At 37.3% G+C, this 16578-nt stretch overlaps 1 protein-coding gene across 1 annotated transcript in view; it reads right to left on the bottom strand.

Moving 5' to 3' along the window:
* Positions 1-16578, bottom strand: part of LOC148953383 (brachyurin-like) — a 137709-nt gene that overhangs the window by 44088 nt on the left and 77043 nt on the right. The window lies entirely within an intron of this gene.

Here is a 16578-nt window from a genome sequence, read left to right as displayed (position 1 = left end):
TGAAGTGAAAATTTTGAGGGAATGCTGAGGGGAAAGCTGAACTAAATCAAAATATACTATATGCATATAAATTGGGAAAAGGGCGTACAAGCAATATTTGTGGAACGGCTTACCGTATCAAGCTGAAACTTCAAGGGCATCGTGAAGGGGGTTTTCAACTGAACGAAAGGCAACATATTCTAACTACTACTGCTAATAACACTACTGTTACTACTGTCACTGCTGCTACTAATACATCACCACTGCTGCTACTACTGCTCCTACTACTATCGCTACGTTTGTGATGCTAGTGCTATTAAGGTAAGGGTATGAAGGTGAAAATCTTAGAGAATATTGAGGGAATATTCAATATTGAGGGGATATTTAATTGACCAAAAGGCAACGTTTGAATGCTACTGTTGCTGCTAGTACTAGCACTATTACTTTTAATACTACTTCTAGTCCTACACCTAGTAGTAGTAGTACTCCCACTACTACTGCTATTCTGACTCCTATTGCAACCATGGCTAAGGGTATAAGGGTGAAATTTTCAGGGAATATTGAGGGAGGAAGTCAAACTGAATCGCAATACGCTGCGTGCATGCAGGTTGTCAAAAGGGCGTATCAGTAATATCCTTGGAATGGTTTGGTAAGTGAAGTTGAACCTTACAGGGATTATTTTGCGAGATGTTAACAAAAAGGCAATATTTGTGTCCTACTCCTACTACCTCTGCTACTACTGTTACTACTACTACTGCTACTTAAGCTAAGGCTACTATAACTAATTCTACTGTTAGGGGAGACCGGGGCAATATGGGCACCCCACTCTTATGCGCTCCAGGTGACTCTAGATTAAAATTCGTTATAGCCATAATAGGTAGCGTTAGTGTTAGAGACACGTGGTAAATGCAGGGTTGCTGGCCCTAGTGATTTATCACTATTTCTATTGATGTTTTATGTTGCCTAGTGATTTTATTCTGGCTAGTGATTTATAGTGGTTTTTGTTCTAAAATTAGTGATTTTTCACGAATTATCGTTTAGATTCAATTGAATAAATCATACAAGAAGCTAATTAATAAAAATACTCAAAATAGTGATTCACTATAGTTCCTAATATGTTCCAGATTAACATTTATGCAAATATACCGCCTTTGAAACTTCCGATTTACCACCATATTTCGATATCGGATATAGACCCCCAAGCATTATCACCAAGATAACAGGCGAAGCTAGTTAATCGCAAAATTGCAAAAATGTTCTATACTTCTTACATCACAACATTTGCTCAGGTCTAATTTTTGTCTTCATATTTATGGTTTTTTTCTCTATAATCTATCAGTTCTAAATTAAATTTTCTTCTGTTAAAACCTTTGAAAGTGGAGTGAATGGTGGATATGAATACACCCTCTACATCTGCAAATAGAACAAAAATGAAGTAATTGAAAAATAAGAAGGTAGGTATACATTAAGTATAACTTTCTAAATGAAAACAGAAGTGAATAGAAGGGAGGGGGGATCTACTATGGGAATTGTCTAATAATTTTAATCTTCACTTCTAATGTCTAGTCGAAAATCCAATAATTCTCCAAATTCTCTTCTTTGTAATTGAAACACCTAATAATCGCAGATAACGTCCTATTCTTTAAGTTTTTGGATTTGTGTGCTTTCAAATAAAACAGTCTGTGGCAACGAACGAACTTAAAAATGGAGCAACAAGGCTGAATAGTAACCAAAACTCTAGAAATGGAATTTTGATATCAGTTAATAAATCATCGGTTTATTATGTTGATTCCAAATATATAAGATCCATTAGCTTAGTTTTAGTAAGAAACTGTGCAAATTTGCCTGATTTTTGAAAGAGGAAGGAAACACCCACTAAAAATTCCTCCCTCAATATTCCCTGAAAATTTCACCCTTATACCCTTAGCCATGGTTGCAATAGGAGTCAGAATAGCAGTAGTAGTGGGAATACTACTACTACTAGGTGTAGGACTAGAAGTAGTATTAAAAGTAATAGCGCTAAATTTTAATTAAAATTAAACCATTAGATTCGGCGCATCAGTGAACCCTACTGTACAGATTTCAAGCGCTTATCCGCGAAAGTGTTGAATTTTGTATTATTTGCCAGAAGAAAGATCACGAATGCATGTTAATTTTTTTTTTCCAGGGATGATCGTATTGAACCAAAGGTCCTAGAACAGTGGGAGAGGGCTAATTTGAACGGAAATTAAAATTTCTTGCGTCCCTTTCATTTGAACAAAAAGATTGGACGGCTACTAGCCCCCCTCCCATGTCCCTTTTTTCCCCAAAAATTCTTCGATCAAAAGTTTGATATAGCCATTTTGTTTATCATAGTTGTAAGATTCCAAAACTATATCTTTAGATTTAACATGACCCACGCAGCCCTTGTGGATAGGTCTGGGGGTGAAAGTATGCTAAGGATAATTTGCTAAGGATAATGAGAATAATGTACGATCTATGAAAACCAATTTCATAGCCAAAAAGACAAATAACGGGTGACAGATTGCATTGGACTTGTATAACTTGGGCCATAAATTTGCACATTAGGACGACGGGGGTTAGATTTGCTAAGCTGCTTTACCCCGAAACTCCCCTAATGTGGAACTAAATAGCCTAAATTTTATTATTACATAGCCTAAAGTATCATAATTTCATTATATTTTGGCATATTTCATTAGGATTAACATAACTTAACTTCTTGGGTATGTTCCGTCTAATTAACAAGAACCTTTTTTTTGTATTAAAGAAGCAATAATACCAATGCTTATCGAAATTTTCGAAGGGTGGAACACATTTTTTCCAGGAAAATATAAAAAGACCATTTTTAAAATTATTACTGGTGTCCCAGTAATTATACTAGCTTAACTAGAGGAAAAAGAAAATAGTTTCTACATTTTTTGGGGAAAAAAAACTGGGGTTTCGGATCGACAAGGAAAAAAATGAAAAAGAAAAAGCAAATACTTTGATTAGATCACTGATAACCAATTTTCAGTGGTCGGGGTATAAACCATGGGTGCCAATTTAGGAAAATACACGAAGAAAGCAAGAATTTTATTCTATTCTGTGCATAAAGACGCAAAAAGGTATTTTTCAAAATTTCAAGGGTAATTTTCGTTTGAGAAAAACGAAACATCAATCAAAAGGTATTTTTCAATATTTAGGGGGTTAGTTTACCCTCTTCCTGTAGGTGCGCCTGAATAGAACGTGGTAAAGAAACAAAACAAGTAGTAATTAAAATGATAAGGAGTATTATAATTCTAGGGATTTCTAGTGATTTATAGTCAATAATCTAGTGATTTATGTGCTAATTTAGTGATTTTTGCAAGAATTAAGTGTTTTTTTCAACGGATGGCAACCCTGGGCAAAAGACTTCTGTCGTTTGGATTACGCTTTCCTTTCTGAGAGTATAAATTTGGAATTTTAAAAGGTATAGTAAATTTCTTTGTTTTTACTGAATTATAATTTTCAGCAAGCAGTATTTAGTTTCACATTAGGTTTAAGGTAAATTTAAGAAAGTACTACTTAGGCTTGGCGTTGAATAATTATAATTTGAAGTAAACTTCATGGAGAGGACATATTTTAAATTTTTTATTGTAACTGATTAAGGGGCAATATGGACACCAATGAGCAGGGTATTATGGACAGGGGTGTCCATGATACCCCAATTGCAGCATTTTCTGTTCCACACTTAGATTATAATAGCTAATTCTGTTTCAGATGGCAAGAACTTATCTAAGACAGTCAGCCAGGGGCTTAACACACGGGCAGACAGTTAAAAAAGCTTTGCTAATTATTCGCAGTGGTGTTTCCAGGAAGAAAACCTCACAGCAACTAAACATTCATCGAGCAACCCAGATAAGATGAGTAGAACTTCCGAAGGAAGTGCCTTTATATTAACTTGAGAGTTAAGAACCAGAGGTATTTAAAGCTGATAAAGGCATTAAGAAAACTAAGTGGTTTTGAAGAAAACAATCTAGCTAATTATCTGGCAAAAGCCAGGAATCTGCACTATGGACTGAGCCCTAAACAATGTCGCATTCTGGCAGTTTGCAAAAATGAATAAGTAAAAGATTCCAAACAGCTGGTTTTGTAGAAAACCAGAAAAAGTGGTTTTGAAGAAAACAATCTAGCTAATTATGTGGCAAAAGCCAGGAATCTGCACTATAGACTGAGCCCTAAACTATGTCGCATTCTGGCAGTTTGCAAAAATGAACAAGTAAAAGATTCCAAACAGCTGGGAAAATAATAAAATTGCTGGTGCAGATTGCTTTACTTCCTTCCTGGAAAGAAACCCAAGTGTATCTATCCGTTCTCCTCAGGCTACAAGTATTGCTCGGGCACCAGAATTCAATCAAACAATAGTCAATAAGATTTTTGACAACTACTCAGCTGTGGTAGAAAAAGGAGAAATTTGAAGCATATGCTATATGTTATGTTGATGAAACTGGCCTTACAACTGTGGAGAATTTTAAGAAAGTTTTAGCTCCATAAGGTGCTAAGCAAGCTGGTCAACTAACATCAGACAAGAGGGGTGAACTTATAAAAATATGTTGTGCAGTTAGTGCTACAGGCGTAGCGATCCCCCCTTTATCATCCTTCCACGTGTTCACTTCAAATATTACATGGTCTCTGGTGCCCCTACTGGCACGAAAGGTGCTACTTATGTAAGCGGATGGATGACTGTTGAATACTTTCCAGAATTTCTAAAGCACTTTCAAAAGCACACATGATGCAGTCTTGCCTCAAAGTCTTATTGATCATAGACACCCATGCAATCCATATCAGCCTGGAATCAGTAGAATATACTAAATCGAATGGAATCGTAATACTTACTATCCCATCACACACAAGTCACAAGCTTCAGCCCCTGGATAGATCTGTCTTTGGACCACTCAAAGCTCACTACAATAGAGCTGCTGATGCGTGGATGCTTAACCATTCTGGTCAGCTCATCAAGATTGATAATATTGCAGAATTGCTTTGCACTGCTTTTCAACGGGCTTTACGCTGCAAAATATTCAGCCTGGCTTCAGATTTTCTGGAGTCTTTCCCTTCAACCGTGATATTCTTACAGATGACGAATTCTTGAGCTCATATGTCTCTAATCGTGCAGAATCAGCCTCTCTGAGTGCTAATCCTTTTGAAAGCAAGGATTTGTCTAAACCAAGCACATATTCAAGTGCATCTTCGGAATTACCAGTAGAAAAGCCTCTATGCCCAAATATCTCCCTTGAACAGATTTCTCCTCACCTTAAAGCCAGCACCAGAAAAAATATTACCAACCACAAAAGGGCCAATAAAATTATAGTCACTGATGCACCTGTTAAAAATCAACTGATGAGAGTCTTCGCTGAACGAACAGAAAAGGCTAAGGGGAAAAAAGGCAAAAATTAGCAAGAAAAAGGGAAAAAAGCCCTGAGTTCTGACACCATAGACAATAGTCAGGATGAAACGGAAGAAGAATTCCGTCTAAGTGACTCAGATGATGAAAGCATGCATGCAGATATATGGGAGACATTGACTATGAAGAAGTGAAAACTGGTGACTATGTACTTATCACAGAAGGAAAAATAGGGGAGATCTCAACTTACTGAATTGGCAGGAGAATTTCACAGGAGGAAGACAAATGTGTGGTACTCTATCTAAAAGACTTGTGCCTTTCATGAAGTTTACGAGGACAGATCGGATTTTTACATTCGACAGAGCAAGCATCCAAATGAACAAAGGGCCTTCGTCATTTACTGGTGGCGCTATGCGACAAGCAGAATAGCTTGTTTTTCAAGTGAACTTGTCCAAATTTGACATCAAGTAGTTGTGATTACTTAAAGTACCATACCGGACCTACAGCTTAATATTGCCTAAGTTGTCACTGCATACCTAGCTGTTATATATATTTGATACATTTTTAATAAACAACAAACTCTTTTCTTTCTGATTTTCTATGATTTTTTTTACTCCCTTTTTCTAACTTCTGATTTCTACTCTTCTATTTCTGACTTTAGCAACCCAGGGTATAACGGACACCAGCGTCCAAATTACCCATACCAAGTGTCCATTATACCCCGGTAATCCAGGTATATGGACACTTTTGCTGCTTTTTGTTTGATCACTTCCCATGAGAATCTGTTAAGAGGTACAAGTTTGTTACACATAGCTCAAATAAAGTGAACATACTGAAGTTAATGCTGGTAGAATCAGATGTACAAAAAATAGTCTTGCTGGAAAGTTATTTGCAATCCTGTGAAAAGTTGTGCACAATGCCCCTATCTCCCCTGTTATTGCTACTGCTACTACTACAAATGGAACTCAAAGAGGAAAGAAAATAACAAATGAAAAATAAAATAAAAAAGGTGAAAAAACGAGGATTTTGTCAGCCAGTGGCGAACCATGAAGAAGAAATAAGCAAATATTTCGACAAGGACCTCCGCCGAGTCGTCCTCAGTGCTAAACAAAAAAGAAAGAAAAAAAAGAAGAAAAAAACCAACGAAAAATCAAACCTTTCGAATTTTACTTATCAACGACAGAACAGAAACTCTGTTCTGTGAAACTCTGCTGAGTTTCTGCTCAGTAGTAACCGAATCCGGCTCAATGGCAACCGAAACTCTAAAAACCAGAATTTTGATACCCATAGATACATCAATAGAATCAGGTTTTTATGCAGATTTCAAATATATAAGTTTCATTAAGTTTAGTTTTACCCATCAAAAATTACGCGCCTGAGAAAATTTTCCTTATTTTCGAAAAAAGGGGGAAATACCCCCAACACGTCATAGAACTTTGATGAAAATCACACCATCGGATTCAACGTATTAGAAAATCCTACTGCGGAAGTTTCAAGCTCCTATCTGCAAAAATGTGGAATTTTGTATTTTTTGTAAGAAGAAAGATCACGGATGCATGTTTTTTTTTTTTTTTTTTTATTTATTTTCCCAGGGGTGATCGTATCGATCCATTAGTCCTAGAATATCGTAAGAGGGCTCATTTGGACGGAGATTAAAAGTTCTAGTGCCCTTTTTAAGTGCCCAAAAAAATTGGAGGGCAACTTGGCCCCATCCCACGCTCATTGTTTTTCCAAAGTCCCCCAATCAAAATTTGGAGATATTCGTTTTGTTCAGCATAGTCGAAAACCTAATAAATATGTCTCTGAGGATGACTTAATCCCGCACAGTTCCCGGGGGAAGGGCTGGAAGCTATGAACTTTGCCCATTTTTTACATATAGCATTGGTTAATGGGACGTATAAAGACGTTTCAGGAGGGATTTTTTTCTGATAGGGGGGGGGGTGTTAGAGGAGGGTGTTACGGGGAGAGGATCCTTCCATGGAGGGTTTCCTTGGGGGAAGGGACATTTCTGTGAAGGGGGCGCCGGATTTCCCAGCATTATTTAAAAAACGATCAGAAATTAAATAAAAAAACTAGTTTTTTCAACTGAAAGTAAGGAGCAACATTAAAACTTAAAACCAACAGAAATTATTACGTATGTAAGGGGGTTCACCCACTAGTTAATATCTCACCCTTTTCGCAAATTTTTTTTTTTGTACTTTCAAAAGATTTATTCCACTTAATTAACTAGCCCTGTCGGTCCAGGGGTTTGTGATTTAAACAAAATTCGAACTTCAGCGTAAAGGACGTAACACTAACTTTGGAGAAGACTCCCGAATATACGTAATAAAACATGCGAATATAGAAGTTCTCCGTGTAAGTTATCTTGTTAGTTACTCCAGAGCAAAATCTTATACGGCCTGTTTAGCAACAAAACTAAAATTAACATGTAAATTGTGTTTTAATTATTCAAGTACGGTGAGACAAAATCAAAGCTGCAATAATTAAAAAACGTTCAGAAATTAAATAAAAAAACAATTTTTTTTAAACTGAAAGTAAGGAGTGACATTAAAACTTAAAACGAACAGAAATTATTCCGTATATGAAAGGGGCTGTCCCCTCCTCAATACCTCGCTCTTTACGCTAACGTTTGAATCTGTTACACAACTTTATTTTTTAAAACAATAAAAAACTTTAGCGTAAAGAGCGAGGTATTGAGGAGGGGACAGCCCCTATCGTATACGGAATAATTTCTGTTCGTTTTAAGTTTTAATGTCGCTCCTTACTTTCAGTTAAAAAAAACTTGTTTTTTTATTTAATAAGAGTCAAAATCGATCGGAGTGATGTGTTCAAAGTGAACACATTTAAAATCGGATATCTTGTAAAGATTATTAAACCAGTGAATTTTTCAAGTGAACTAATTTATCATTTCGTAACAACTGTTGGCTTGGGATTAGTGAGGCATAATCCTGTCCTATGTTTATCCATTTATTCAGTGACCTTCAGTGATTATAGAATTTTCAAAAGAAATGAAATAACAGATTATATTATTATTGGATATTCTTGCTCATTTAATTAAGGTGCTGTAACATCTTTTCATTATATATTTGTAATTCTACAACGCCTTCCATATTCAAATTTCTTAAGGTGCGTTGGTTTTGAGAGAGCAATTTAGAAAAATTAGCGGTGACCTGCAGGCGTCTCAGGCAACAAGCAGAAGAAGGAGGGAACTCACCGCAAGGGCCGTACGTACTTGCCGGTATTTAGTTACTCTTAAATTGCAGGGAATAGGTGAGTGGGTCCCTACGCTTACCCTGTTCCTAGACGGACTACACTTGTTCCTGTCAGCAAGTCTCATTCTATGATTTCTTAAAGAATAACTTAAAAGCATAACCACATTATAGTCGATAATTATGTCACTCACAAAACAACATTTTAACGACCGTATGGATGAACTCCTACAGACGATTGCAAAGCTCCAGCGAGAAAACAAGCTTCTTAGGTCAGAAAATAGGCTGCTTACATCCGAGCTTGTTAAGATGAAAACGACTGCTCTTCGCTCTGAACTGTACTCGAGAAGGAATAATCTTGTTATCCATGGCCTAGAATTTTCAGAAGGCGAAGACCTCCGTCAGAAAGTAAATAGCTTCTTTGGGTCAAAACTGGGAATAGCTAATGCTAACCAGATACGTACAAGTTTTGTATAATGAATTTCGAAGGATACATCAAACTCCGAGTCGTCTAGCCCTAGAGGCCCGACTCTTTGAAGCAGTGCGCAATGAAAAAAGTCTGCCGATCTAATTTTCGCTACCCTAGAAAATTTTAATCGGTCGGAAATAATGAAAGAGTGTGGTAAGTTAAAAAAAGACTGGTTTGATTGTGTTTGAGGACTTGCCTAGTGATCTTTGTACAAACATGGAAAAAACTATTATCTCTTGGCTACAAGCTAAGAACGTCAAAAATAGTGAGTGAGAAAGGGGCAGAAACGCGTCTGATTCAAAAAGGAATCTAACTTTGGTTAGAAACCAAAATATCAAAGACGTGGCAATGAACGAAGCTGCAAGATGACTGGTATGATCCACTCAACCTTCCCGCGCTGGGCCAGACAATCCCAATGAATCTTATTCGGAAGCATAGAGTTGTTTCGAAAATTTCTGCATTTAGTGAGTGGTTGGGGCAGCTCTAGTACTGATTGAGGTAGGATTTGGAGAGAATATTAGTAAATTATGGTGGTAAAAGAAATAAGTGAAATATAATAATTGAAAAAATATTGTAACTGCTCCCCCTGAGAGTATTATTGTTTACTTGCCGTTTGCTTAATCTTGAAGTTGTTTTTTCTGTTGATCCAAAGAGATAATTTTCCTCTTCGTGTGTCTTTGTTTGTTTTTTCTTTTTCAGTGTGGTAAGAAAAGTTTGGGTTTGTAAGCTTCAAAGTGGTTTACTGTGCCTTTCAAAAGTACAGCTATTGCCTCTCTCGAGTCTGTGGTAAGTTATATATTCCTGTTCTTACCTCCCGGGGGGCGCCTCCGCATCAACAGGCCAAAGTAATGCAAAATTTACAAAGTTAGCAGAAAGTTTTTTGGATAAAGTTTATGATGTTTGAATTAGTAATGAATCAGATCCCCTAATGTTGGATAAGAGTAAATTTCCTAGAAGCCGATATGAAAAGGTATATAATATTACTAAAGGACGCTCTGACTCTCAGCTCACTGTTCTCCAGCTTAACTGTCAAGGGTTATGCTCTTCGTTTTCTGATGTGACGTATTTTTGCCAACATTTGCAGCTACATGTAGTGGGGATTTGCAAAAATTTTCTAACAAGACACACCGATACCCTTTTAGAAATACCTGGTTATTCTTCCCAATTCTTGCACAGATCTACGACGAATAGAGGAGGCTTGGCTATTTATACGCGGCAAGAATTCACAGCCTGCATCAATAAAGAATTAACCCGGAATATCGAAGGAGTTTATGAATCTCCCTTCTTGGAAATAATTTTACCTCCGCAGAAGAAAATAACACTTGGAGAAGTACACCGTCCACCAGCAGGATCTGTCTCTTCGTTCTTGGAAATCTTAGGCCAAATATATGATCTTCTGGAGACACAAGGGAACGAAGCAATCTTAATGGGGGACTTTAAGATCAATCTGACAATTCCTCTATCATCAGGTGCAATAAATCTAACAAGACACACCGATACTCTTTTAGTAATACCTGGTTATTCTTCCCAATTCCTGAACAGATTTACAATGAATAGAGGAGGATTGGCTATTTACACGCAGCAAGAATACTCATCCTGCATCAATAAGGAATTAATCCGGAATTTCGAAGGAGTTTATAAATCTCCCTCCTTGGAAATAATTTTACCTCCGCAAAAGAAAATAACACTCGAAGAAGTATACCGTCTATCAGCAGGATCTGTCTCTTCGTTCTTGGAAAACTTAGGCCAAATATATGATCTTCTGGAGAAACAAGGGAACGAAGCAATCTTAAGGGGGACTTTAAGATCAATCCGACTCTTCCTCTATCATCAGGTGCGATAAATCTGCTCTGTATAATATCTGCTCCGAACATGTACCCGTCAACTACGATACCTACTCGAGTAACTACTACCTCCGTCCATTGTTTGCAAACATTCTTTCGACGCTGCATGCAGTATTGGCCTCTGTCTTGCTATGTGACACTTCTGATCACTTCCTTCTGCTTACAAATTTTAAAATACAGCACAAAGGTCCTAAGCCCAATGCCAGGGCCTACGCAGGGATTTGTCACGCAGAAATTAAATGATGAGAACCTAGAAACCCTTAGACAAGCACTGGAGAGCACATCTTGGGATAATGTTATGAATACAGAAGATGTTAATGCAGGATTTGAGGAATTCCATAACATTTACATAAGAAACTATACCAATTTCTGCTCTAAAAAGTATACAAGGAAGACTGAATGGGAAAATCAACCCATCAGCCCTTGAATTAGTGATGAACTGCTCCAGTGTATTAATAAGAATGAAAAAGCTTTGAACTAATCACGCAAATAACCCTTGCATAGTGACGCTTGAAAAATATATTGAATTTAAAAAATGCCTTCGATCAATCTTACGTAAAGCTAAGAGAAATTATTTCATTAGAAAATAGGCTGAAAGCGGCGAAGATTCACGGAAGATAAGGAAGGTTGCAAACTCTTTTCTGCATCCCTGCTGCGCCCCACCTGAGTTTCCTTTGAAATTACCTGTAAATGGGGAAACTATCTTGGGACCAGAATACGTTGCAAATTCACTGGGAGCATTTTTTGCAGAGGTGGAAAAAAAAGGAAAATTCTGTTGAAAACCCCACAAGGAGTTTTAAAGATTACCTTGCTCAACATGTAAGTCAATGGCTCTCGCTCTTGTCTCTCCACCTGAAATTCTGTTGATTATACGAAACTTAAGAAGAAATTATGCTCCTTGATTCATCCGAGTACACACTCATGTGATAAAAGCAGTTGCTTCGTCAATTATAGAGCCTCTTACTTACCTGATCAGTTTGTCTCTACAAAAGGGTACTTTCCCTGAACGGCTAAAGGAAGCTAGAATAGTGCCTTTGTACAAAGGAGGTTCTCGAGCTGATCCTGTGAAACATGGACCTATTTCCATTTTTTCAGTTTTTTTTTTCTTACAAAGGTCTTAGAAAAACCTATGCAGCAGTAGCTATTTCAGTTTCTGGAGAAAACCAGGTTTTTTAATGCTCATCAGTTTGGATTTAGACCAGGACACTCCACCCAAGATGTACTAACAGCTTTTAGTTTACGGATCAAAAAAGTTCTGGATTCTGGCTTTCTACCTGCAGCGGTTCTGATTCATATCAGAAAAGCATTTGATAGTATGTACCAACCTGTTCTCCTCGGGAAACTGGAGCATATAGGAATAAGAGGCGAAACTCTGGATTGGTTCAGATCGTACTTAAGGAACCGCTGGATTTATTTGGGAGAATGGATTCTAACCGACTTGTAATTAACGTTGATAAATCTTGCGTTTTATTTTTTTGCCGTGTCAAAAGTTTCCATTGGGAGGTATGTGGTATCAAAACATCCAGAGGTTTGATCAGTCGGCCAGAAAAGCGTTTTGCAAAATACCTGGGAGTCTTGCTAGATAAGAACTTGTCATTCGTGCATCATATTCAAGCAGTAGAGCTGAAGATATCCTAGAATCTTGGAATAATAAAGAAACTAAAGAACACTTTGCCGCAGGAAACACTGGTCTTGCCATACAATCCTCTTATCAAACCCCATTTGTAATACTGTGCAATGATCTGGCAATGGACTTTAAATATCGGCAGCAGAAGATCAATTTGATTCATAAACGTTCTTTGAAATTAACTGGCAAAAATGAATAGTACTTGTCAATGGAGTTGCTGCATCATCAGTCATGCTTGACATTTGTGTTCAAGATTCTAGCTGGTGAACTCCTCTCTGCATTTAAAACATTATTTCGACCAATCTCAGACCAGCATAATGTAAATAGCTAATCATCCTCAAGCCTGCAAATGCCCTTCACCCCGACTACACGACCGGATTTTTCTCCGAATATAACTCGTGTAAGGTCATGGACCCTCTTCCCAGAACAACTGAGAGGTAGGAGCTCCCTCACGTCATTTAAAAGAAGAGTAAAAAATGATTCATTAGCATTGGGAAAGATTAGTTCAATATTGATAAAATTATAAAATTATAAAAATTATAAAATGTATTAAATATAAATACATAAAAATAAATATTTTGATATGATGGTGAGGAGGTTTTATCTTGGACAAAGGGCAGGAGGATAATTGGTAGTTATTTAAGAAAAATGAGAGGTAAGGTTGTTTCTATTATGTTTAAAAGGTAGCAATTGAGGATCTCAGCGTCCATCAAGGGACTGAGTATTGTTATTAGGTGTAATATATTTTTTGAATTGGTAATAAACCCCATTGAGCTTGAAAAAAAAAACTTGAAAAAACACCCTTTTTTCTCCCAATGCTTCCAATTGAGATTCTTAGATAGCCATTTTGTTCAAAATAGTCCAAAGATCATATAACAATGCCTTCAGGGTTGACACAACTCCTGGGAGCCCGGGGCATTGGTTGGAAGCTATGCCCCAGGGGCAAACAAGGTTTTTATCGAATGGGTGATCGTATAAACTTTGGAGGGGGCTCATTCGATTGGAAATCGGATGTTTTAGTGCCATTTTTAAGAGTCAAAAGCGACCGAAGGACAATTAACCCCGCACAGTCCACGCCCTCTTTTCACCAAATGCATCCGATTAAAATTTAGAGATAGTTTTTTTTCGAAATAGTCCAAAGTTCAAACAACTATGCCTCCTGGGTTGACAAAATTCCCCACAGCCTCTAGGGAAAGGGCTGTAAGTTATGCAATAGAAGCTCTGAGGATCCCAAAGAGTGATACGTCGCCATCTGAAATAAAGAAGATATTGGATGATTGTGGATTTATAGAACTATGGAATGGGGGGCTAGGGACTAAAGGAATGAGAAGTTGCAAGTAGGGTCAGGGAAAGGTTAAGTGGCCATTAGATCCAGGCTTGACATGTACGAGTGAATGAGACCCGATCACTGGGGTTTTATGCAAAGGCTAAGGAGCAGTGGGGAGAAGAATTGTATTTTAAGGCAGGGCTTCTAAAGAGACAGCTAAAGTTTATTATTTGTGTTAGGTCAGATGGGTTACCACTTGGTAAGAGAAGGAAGTATCTGGGAGGGGTTAGGCAAGTCTCTGGTCCTTACTTCTGTCCCATGGGTGGGAAAGAGGAAGATTTTGTTCATTTTGTGGGGTGGTATAGTGAATTAATAGATTTAAGATAAGAACTGTTTGGGGTTGAGGTTTGAGAGAGAGATGAGATAATAAATTTATTAGCAAGGAAAGATATGGCAGTTATAAAGAGACTCGGAAGGTTCCTGACGATCGGTATAGAACATTGAGAAAGGTTTTTGAGGATGAGGGTGATAGTTCACTAGCCTTGATTATACTTTTGTGTCAATTTAAGTTTATATGAAAGTGTCTTTGTTTTTTTTTTGTGACCACGGCCCTTTGGGCTTTTGTGTCAATAAATTCTATTCTATTCTATAAGGTTTGCATGGAAGAAGTAGTCGTATTAGCTTCAGAGGAGGCTATTTCGATTTGAATTTGAAAATTCTAGCTCCCTTTTTAATAGTACAAATAATTATAGGGCAACAAGTCTCCCCCCTCGGCGTTTTTACCCTAAATACTACCAGTCAAAATGTCGAGAAAGCGATTAGACATTGAAAGATCTAGTGCAATTTTTAAGAATCAAAACTGATTGGAGGGTAACCAGATCCTCCCCTAGTCCATAATTACCCCAAACACACCTAATCAAACACATCTTCCTTTGGGGATGTAAACCCACCACAGTCCTAAATGCAAGGGTTGTAAGTTAGGCAATTACTCTTTCTGTACAAATTCTATTCTATTGAGAAAGTTGGGCATGTTTGACCTTTACTTTCCAAAAGACGAAAGGCACTCATGTGAGCCTTTCAGAGAATGTAGAGGGGAGCGAAGAACTAAATCAAAATACTTTATAAGCATACGAGTTGTCAAAAAGCCGTAACCCAGGAATGACTGAACATATCAATTTGGAACTTCCAGAAAATGTTGAGGGAGATGATCAATTATCCAAGAAGGCAATATATGCAAGCTACCACTACTACTTCTGCTACTACTACTACTACTACTACTACTACTACTACGACAACTACTACAACTACCAACACTACCAATAAAACTACTGCTTCTGTATGGAGTACTATCAAGGCTGAGAATATAAAAATGAACATCTGAAGAAATGCTGAGGGAGAAGTTGAACTAAATGAAAACTTATTATGTGCATATAGATTGTCGAAAGAACGTATCAGCATTATTTTTGGAACGGCTAACCGAAACAAGATGAAACTTCCGGGGCTTCATGGGAGGGATGTTCAACTGAATGAAATTCCACATTTATATGCTACTACTGCTACTAATATTGCGGCAACTACTGTTAGTAGTAATGTTAATGCAACATTATTACCGCTACTAGTGCTCCTACTACTACCAGAACTACGATACTACGATAAGCGCATAAAATTGAAAATTTGAGAGAACATTGAGGGGATATTTGAACTAAATCAAAATACACTATGTGGCTGAAGATCGTCAAAAAGACGTATCTCAAGAAAAGATTTGGGTATTAAATTGGAATTTTCAGAGAATGCTTAAAGAGGAAGATCAATTGACCAAAAGGAATATATGCATTCTACTGCTAATACTACTGCCACTGCTACGCTACTACTACTACTACAACTACCGCTACTATTATACTACTCCAGCTACTAGGCCTACTTCTGTTGTGGCTACTTTTAATGCTAAGAACATTAAAATGAAAAAAACGTCAAAAGAGGGTCAAAAGGGTGTTTCAGCAGAAACTTGTGGTGTATCACGAGGGGGATTTTCAACTGACCAAAAGGTACCATTTACATGCTACTACCGCTATTAACGCTGCTGCTACTATTGTTGCTATTACGACTAATACAATACTACTACTGCTACTGCTTCTCCTCCTCCTCCTCCTACTACTACTATGATAGTAGTACTATTAAAGCTAAGCGTATGAAGTTGAAAATTTGAGAAAATATTGTCGAAAAATTTGAACTGAATCAAACCCACTATGTGCATGCAGATTGTCAAAAGGCTGTATGTCAAGAATGTATTTCAATGTGAAGTTGTAACTTTCAGAGAATACTTAAAAGGGAAGATCAATTGATCAAAAGGCAATATGTGCACGCTACTACTCGTGATACTACCACTCTTAATTTACTACTACTACTATTATTACTATTACTACTAAAACTATTGCTACTGCTGCTATTACTACTACCACTACTACTACTACTACTGCTACTGATACTTCTGCTATACTACCGCTACTACAACTCCAACTACTACTTCTATTGCAAATACTTGTGAGGCTAAGGGTCTTAAGATGACATTTTCAGGAAGTATATTAATATGCAAGTTATCAAAAGGGCAATTCGGCAATGTCTTAGAAACGGCTAATTGCCTTAAGTTGGAACTTCAAGGGCTTGATGAGGGGGATGTTCAACTGACCAAAAGGCAATGTTTTTATGCTACTGCTACTAATAGTACTAGTGCTATTACTGTTAATACTACTACTATTCCTACAACTAGTACTAATAGTACTAATACTACTAAAGTGACTACTATCACAACTATGTCTAACGG

Source organism: Artemia sp. Qi Xiang Cuo, chromosome 4 (assembly GCF_049724085.1).
Source record: "Artemia sp. Qi Xiang Cuo chromosome 4, ASM4972408v1, whole genome shotgun sequence".
NCBI classification, from domain to species: Eukaryota; Metazoa; Arthropoda; class Branchiopoda; order Anostraca; family Artemiidae; genus Artemia; species Artemia sp. Qi Xiang Cuo.
This window is presented reverse-complemented; position numbering and strand designations above follow the sequence as displayed.